General features: G+C 38.1%; 1 long non-coding RNA gene across 1 annotated transcript; it reads right to left on the bottom strand.

Annotated features, from left to right (window-relative positions):
* Positions 1-5,986: 5,986 nt before the first annotated feature.
* On the bottom strand, positions 5,987-6,883 carry LOC109952787 (uncharacterized). The gene is made up of 3 exons (XR_002273812.1): positions 6,732-6,883; positions 6,491-6,545; positions 5,987-6,420 (listed from the first exon to the last, which is right to left on the bottom strand). It is a non-coding gene; the product is annotated as an uncharacterized LOC109952787 (long non-coding RNA).
* Between the last annotated feature and the right edge of the window lie 423 nt (positions 6,884-7,306).

Here is a 7,306-nt window from a genome sequence, read left to right as displayed (position 1 = left end):
GCAGTCAGATATTACCATGAATGGAAGTGTGGTTTAGAACAACCTTGTCTTATAAAACACAGTGTCAGTGTGCTGTTCACAAGCAACAGCTGACGTGAGCCATGTCTCACAAAAAAAGGAAATCCCAGAAGATCTACTATCAAGAGTTGTTGATTTGCATTGACTTGGAAAGGGTTACAGAGTCATCTCAAAGACTATTCAGAAGACTGAAGATATTCTTCAGTCCACAGTTAGATAAACTGTCTATAAAGAGAGATGATTTGGTACTGTGGCTACTCTCCATAGAAGTCGGTGCCTGACCAAGATCATTCCAAAGGCACAGTACAGAATCAATAAATCAATTGATCATGAACTTTATTGCCAAGTACGTTAAATTACAAGTTATAAATATTTTTATGTACAGTCATCTCTAGGTTATTGCACAGTGGTGTTTGCTGTATCTTGTTATATATAAATGTATAAAAACATGGATTAACTGTTCATCAGAGTGATGGCCCGAGGGAAGAAACTGTCCTTGCGTCTGGTTGTTTTGGTGTACAATGACCTGTCCACCATCCAGAGGGGAGCAGTTCAAACAGTTTGTGTCCAGGGTCTGAAGGGGTCTGCAGACATTTCAGTGAGGTAAAAAGAGCCCTAAAGTAGCAGCTAAAGACTTGAAGGATTCACTGGAGTTGGTTAACATCTCTGTTCATGGGTCACAGGTATGGCCTCCATGGCAGGACACTACAGAGGAAGCCATTACTGTCCAAAAACAAAATTGCAGCATGCCTGAAGACCACCTGGACACTCTACAACACTACCTGGAAAATGTTCTGTGGACATATGAAATTATGGTAAAATTGTTTGGGAAGAACACACAGCACTATGTATGGCGTAAAAAGAGAACTGTTTACCAATGTAAAAACATCATCCCAACAGTGAAGTACGGTGGAGGGAGCATCATGATTTGGGGTTGCTTTGCTGCCTCTGGACCTGGGCCCATTGTCAGTGTGGAGAGAGAAATTAAATCCCAAGTTTATCCAGGAATCCTACAGGATAAAGTCACAAGCTGAAGCTCAGAACAAGCTGGGTGATGCAGCAGGACAATGACCCTAAACAAAAAAGTAAATCTACTACAGAATGGCTTCCAAGACACAAAATCTGCCTTTTGGAGCAGCACAGTCAGAGCCTAGACCTCAAAATAAAGATGCTCTGGAATGACCTCAAGACGTTCACACCAGCCATTCTAAGAATATGGCTGAGCTGAAGCAGTTCTGTGGGAAGAATAGTCCAAAATTCCTCCTGAGCATTGTATAGGTCCAATTCACAGTTACAGGAAGTGCTTGCTGGAGGTTGTTGGTGCCAAAAGAAGTTCAACCAGTTATAAAACACTGTTACCATTACTTTTTTCCACCATCACTTTGCATGCTTAATGGGTGTGCTCATTAAAAAAATGAAAGATTGTTTGTGTTTTATCAGCTTAGAAATATTGTGTTTGCTGATATTTGTGACTTTGGTGAGGATCAGATCATGACCAATTTCATGACCAATTTATGCAGAAAACCAGGAAATTGCAAACAGTGCCAATACTTTTCCTTGCAACTGGCCAATATGATTATTATTCCTTTCATGGAGAAATATGTGTCGTGGCTAGAGTGTGATGCCGACTAAATTAATTCAGACAAACCATCCCAATTTTAAGGATCATTTAATATTGCAATTATTCTGAATAGAGTAATATTTAAACAGATAATCTTGTAGTTAGGGAAACAGAGAACAGAGACTCTCCTCCTGCAATGTGATAGATAAAGCATTAAATAAGAAGATTGTCAAAAGCGTCAGTCCAGTCAGTTGTTGTTGGTCACGAGTCAGTCTTTCTGTCAACCCACAGTCTCCCCCCAGCCGGGTCCCCAAAAAGTACACGGTTTACTGTCCCAATAGCATTCTCTCTCCCTTTTCTCCCCTTCTTCTGCTCTAACCCAGCTTTATATCTGCTCGCCCTTACACAGCCCTCCATGGCCTGAGCCATGAAGATGAGGTCCCATGCCAGCTACCCACACACACCTTCTTCCGAGCATTGTCTAAAAATGTCCAGTACATGAACTTCTAGGTTGCATTGACCTAGCGCACATTTCCTTTTTCTAAACCTGAACAGAGCACACGACCAGTTCACATAAGACCCATAGGTTAAACAAGGGGGACCCAGCCCAAGATATTCTTGCTCAGCCTTACATCCTTTACACAACTATTACAAATAATATCTAAATATGAACTACATACTGTTCTATTACATATTACCTCTGGAACCTTGTTTATTTTCAACCACTACATATGGTACTGCATGTTGAAAGTATAAAGCATATTTTTCTAATCACCTAAGAAAACATACACGACCCATTTTACAGTAGCTATATATCATTTATACAGATCTTTTACATATGAATGTTTAGGGTAGTCACCCCAACCCTCCCAAATGTGCCACCTCCACGGCACCCCTCAGTTGAAACATGTTCCCACAGCTATCAGTTTTGATACACAAAGAATGGATGTGCAACTTAGCCATAACTTTGACATCCACTGACTACAGAGCAAAATTAGGTCAATTATTATTGTATTTCCTTGAGGGTTTCTGCAGGTTTTCCCTACCACAGGACTTGGGCACAGTGCCTAAAAATTGTTGCATAACATCAACCAGCTGAAGTGAAACATCGATATTCCATTTCTACCCAATTCTCTGTTCAGTTCATGGATCAGTAATTTTATAAATGCTATTATTCACAATTTGTACTGTCAACTAACCAGTCGTTTTACTTTATTTTGTTTTGCACTAATTACAATGAGGCTAAAAGCAGAGGTGGGGGACTTGAGTCAAAGGACTTGACTCGAGTCAGACTTAAGTAACAAATTTGAGGACTTGCTTGACTAATGCTGGTATAGGATTCAACTTGACTTTGACTTGGTGTTCATGATTTTAGACTTGACTTAGACTTCAGACACAGGACTTGAAATCACTTCACTTTTTTAAATGAGATATTTGTATTTTTCTAGATATTGAGAAATTATGTTTTGTTTTTGAAACACAATTTAGTGACTTATAGTGTGATGCACCCAAACCTGACAACCTACCAGAATGCGGCTACACCTGCTTTGAAATAGTTTCTGCATGTATTAGTTCGGTTCAGATTAATCTCGTAGCCCAGAAAATCTGTTTTGTGACATTTTAAATTTTGTATTAAACTTTTTAAACTTAGTCCAATTCTCCTGCTGTCTTCTTCAAACACCTCACCCAGGTTCAGGTCTCCCACAGGGAGAAAAGTAAAAGACCCCTTCCACTATATTGTGATCAGGTTTTGGTGTTGCAGTATTTGTCTCTACTCAGCAGGGAGATATTGCAGATACACACACCCCAAAAGACAGAGTGTTTACCATACTGTGTGGGACTGGCTTATAGAGGTTATACATTGAGAGTGATCTGTTAGGAGCTGCTTGACCGTGGCAGGGTGGTTCCGGCCCAATTCTGACAGATCAGCTCGTTAAGGGAATGAGGTAGAGACCCCATAGTCCAGCAGGCAGCCACTTTTAGGGCATTAAGGGATTGTCGCTCCTCACGATTGATTCTCTGAGCCTACTATGATCAGCAAGATCCCAGCATGAGTAAAGTTGCATTAGAGGGTGTTAAAGAGTCTCACATTTATATGTAATATTCATATGCTGGTGGGGCAAGTAACAAATAACAATGTAAGCACTCACAGTGAGCCCATTCAAACAGAAACAACAGAAAAAAAAAACAGTTTTCTTACCACGGTTCCTCTCTCATCTGCTGTAATTGTCTCCTCACACTTTGTTACAGAAGCCTACACATTGCAGAAGCGGTCAAACCTGTATGGTGAATTACGGGAAGCTTCATCAAATAGGGGACAAACAGGGACACACACTGTGTTGGCAGTGGCCAAACACATTTAATTACTTCCTCATTTCTTTGTACAGTCTTATGTGAAACAGAGATCCTCTTCTGAGAAAAAGTATTAATAAATTACCAAATAACAACAATTTATACTGTGTGTGTGTGTGTGTGTGTGTGTGTGTGTGTGTGAGAGAGAGAGAGAGAGAGAGAGAGAGAGAAAATATTTTATATTTTTCCTAACTTTGCAGGACGCTATTCTTAGACAGTAGCATTATTCTATATCCAAAATCTTAAAATCGGCTAATTAAAAGCAGTGCTAAGTGAACAGGTAACATGTTAAAATACAGTGTTCAACAATGTGAGTAAATGTGAGTAGTTACTAAGTAAAGAGTGGAGAATGAATCAGGAATATCAATGAACCATTAATGAGTACAGTAGTTCCTGAATAACTCTGAGTCAAGCAACACAGTCACTGACATAATGCATCCCCTAGCCCCTAACCCTAACACTTAACCATCTGAACTCAATGCCTAACCCTAACCTAACCCAATTCTAACCTGAACCCTAAAACCAAGTCTTAATTCTGATACAGCTGTTTCAGCAAGTGAGGACTGGCCAAAATGTCCTAATTTTCCAAAAATGTCCTCATTCTGTAGCAAAAAAAAAAACAAACTTTTTTGGTCCTCACTCTGTAGCCAGAACACACACACACACACTAAGAATCACTGAATGAAAGTGCAGGGAGAACTCCTGGCTCAGGATAACCACAACTCTGCTGCTCACATACTAATAAACCAAGACCTATTCCTACTTGCTTCATTTTAGTGCTGGTTTATTTAAAAAAGCCACAAATAAAAGTTACAGAAACACAACCCGGGTGGCTCCCTCCCTCAGACAAGCTGCTGGAGAAGAGAGACCCCTGAAACACAGAGCCTAATACATTTATAAGGTTTTGGGCTAACCCCTTACACAGACAGGTGTAAAAACATCACGAGTTGGAGACAGTCCGACGTCTCTTTCTCTTATCTTATGCTCCACATGCATCGAGCACTAGTCATAACAAAGTGAAGAATTTCGTGTGTGTTGTTATGTGGTGCGTAACTAAAACATACAATCAGACATAATTCTTACACAAGTTTAATACAAGATTAATACAAGAAAACACCTGGTGCCATTAGGATCACAAACTATTGAAGGTTGCACCCCTGTCCAGGGCAGAGCAGCCCAAGAAGATAAAATGTATTGTAAAAACTTAATTCGGGGTTCAGAGGATGGAACTCCGGTGGGAGCTCTGTCCCTCTGATCCCAGCACTGTACGGCCTACCTGTGCTCAGACTTTCAGTAAACTTTCTGTTGATTTTAAACAGCCCTCTTCTGTCTTCACTTCTCGTGCTTCCAACAAAAGAATTGGGTTAATTTCTAACATACTGCAGGTCTGACAGGAGAACTAAAGACAAGTAAAGTCATAATAAACTACCTCAGCAAACCAGTTAAAGTAAAAAATAACTAATCAAAACAAAATACTGGCATAGCAATGTACTACATTTCGCCTAAAGCCTATAATCAGGCAACTTTTCAGTCAAAAATCTCTCCCCCCTGCTATTGTCTTGTCAGAGCCAGCACGAGCAGGCAAAGCATAAATACCCACTGTGCTCACAGCATGAGAAACACCAGCAGTCCGATGTGCTTTTTCTTCTCAAAAACAATGTTTAAATAACATTTGTTTGAAGAAAATGTTTGCAAAAACCCAACCAATTTATGGTTTTCCAAATACTATATTTGCATTTGGCTCCACCCCTACAAGAGACTGAAGCCCATGGAATATTGTATCATTCACAGTTTAGGGGCTAAGGATATAAAGTTGACTGTGTTTATGCAAAACGCACTGAGCATTTGGGTAAAGTAACTTTATTTATATAGCATGTTTCATACACAGAGGGAATTAAAAGGGCTTTACAGAGGCAAGGATAAACTGTAACAGAATTAAAAACAATAATCATAGTTATAATAAAACAGCGATTTCTTCTTGATGATCTCACTTAAAAACTATTTTTGTCCATATACCTGTTTTTCATCAGCCTGTATTAGACCTTTTGTCCCGCTCTGACAACTTTAAACACTCAGAACGCGCCGCCCACATTATATTACACATCAATCACTGGATCAACCACATCTCAAAATACATCTCAATAGATAGAATGACAAGTTCCCACCAAGACAATATAGATATAAGCCTTTGATGACAGTGGCACCCATTTTGTCTCCAACATTTAATTTCTCCTCCGAGCCATTTTCATCCTGATTTCAAAGTAACCATGTTTGTTTACCCAATACTTAGATTATCATCCCAACTTTAACTTGTCATACAAAACCTTGTTTCTAATTATGTACTTAAACATTTTATATTACCTGTCAGATCTTATGAATCATTAATGAAAAGAATTTTATGTAAACGGATTGTTGCAGGTTCAGGTGCTCATTAACAACTCAGATGTTCCCGCTGCTTGAATTTGTGCCTTGTGAAACATGGTAGGTGTCTGAAAGAAAAACAACAACTGATGATAAGACAGCTGATTCAAGTAAGCAGCTTTATGTAAAAGAACTTACCTCTTCTTCTTTGTAATCGTCTTATCAGATTTATTCCACTTCCAGCACTTGTACTCTAGAGGAAAAACAAATGAGTATGTGGAAGTTTTATTTTGTCACTGACCTTTAATGTAATTATTTCTGTAACCTTGAACAGGTATGTAGATTCAAGTACAGGTAGGGTGCATTGATGTACAAAGAAAATCTGACAGCTTTTTTTTAATGACATGTGACAGTTTTAGGATATATATAAATCACTTACACTTAGAGCCAATGCTTGGTATGGATAATCTCTGTGAGAGGACAGAACGGATCTACAGGCACAATCAAATTCAAGTTAATGTCAGAATCAACTACTGGGCAATTTGGAAAATATTTAGTAAGACTGACATTTGAAAAAAAATAACATATTGGGAATTATTTTTCTAGGGTCAGATGAGAATTATGTGTTTGTAGGTATATTTCTGAACTCTGGACAGAATTAATTTTTAAATACTTTTCTTTAACAAAAGTTTTAAACTGGGTAATAAAGCTAAAAGTCCTAATAAGCAACATAATGAATGTTATATATACCTGTAAACTTTTTACTCAAAAGAATATATTTAGATGTAACCCCTTTGTAATTACTGAATGTAATTTAATTACATATTTTTTGTCATGAACTGTAACTGATTACACTAACATTTATTTTGTCATGTAATTACAGTAATAAATTAGTAAAATATTTGAATAAGAAAGGATGGGCACTTAATCACTGAATATAATCTAAATACTTATTTTTCTCAGTAACTGATTAGTTACATTTATTATGTAATTTAATTATAATAACTAGTTACT

Source organism: Monopterus albus, unplaced genomic scaffold (genome assembly GCF_001952655.1).
Source record: "Monopterus albus unplaced genomic scaffold, M_albus_1.0 scaffold497.1, whole genome shotgun sequence".
NCBI lineage: Eukaryota > Metazoa > Chordata > Actinopteri > Synbranchiformes > Synbranchidae > Monopterus > Monopterus albus.
The sequence above is the reverse complement of the archived record's forward strand: the minus strand, read 5'-3'. Positions and strand labels throughout refer to the sequence as shown.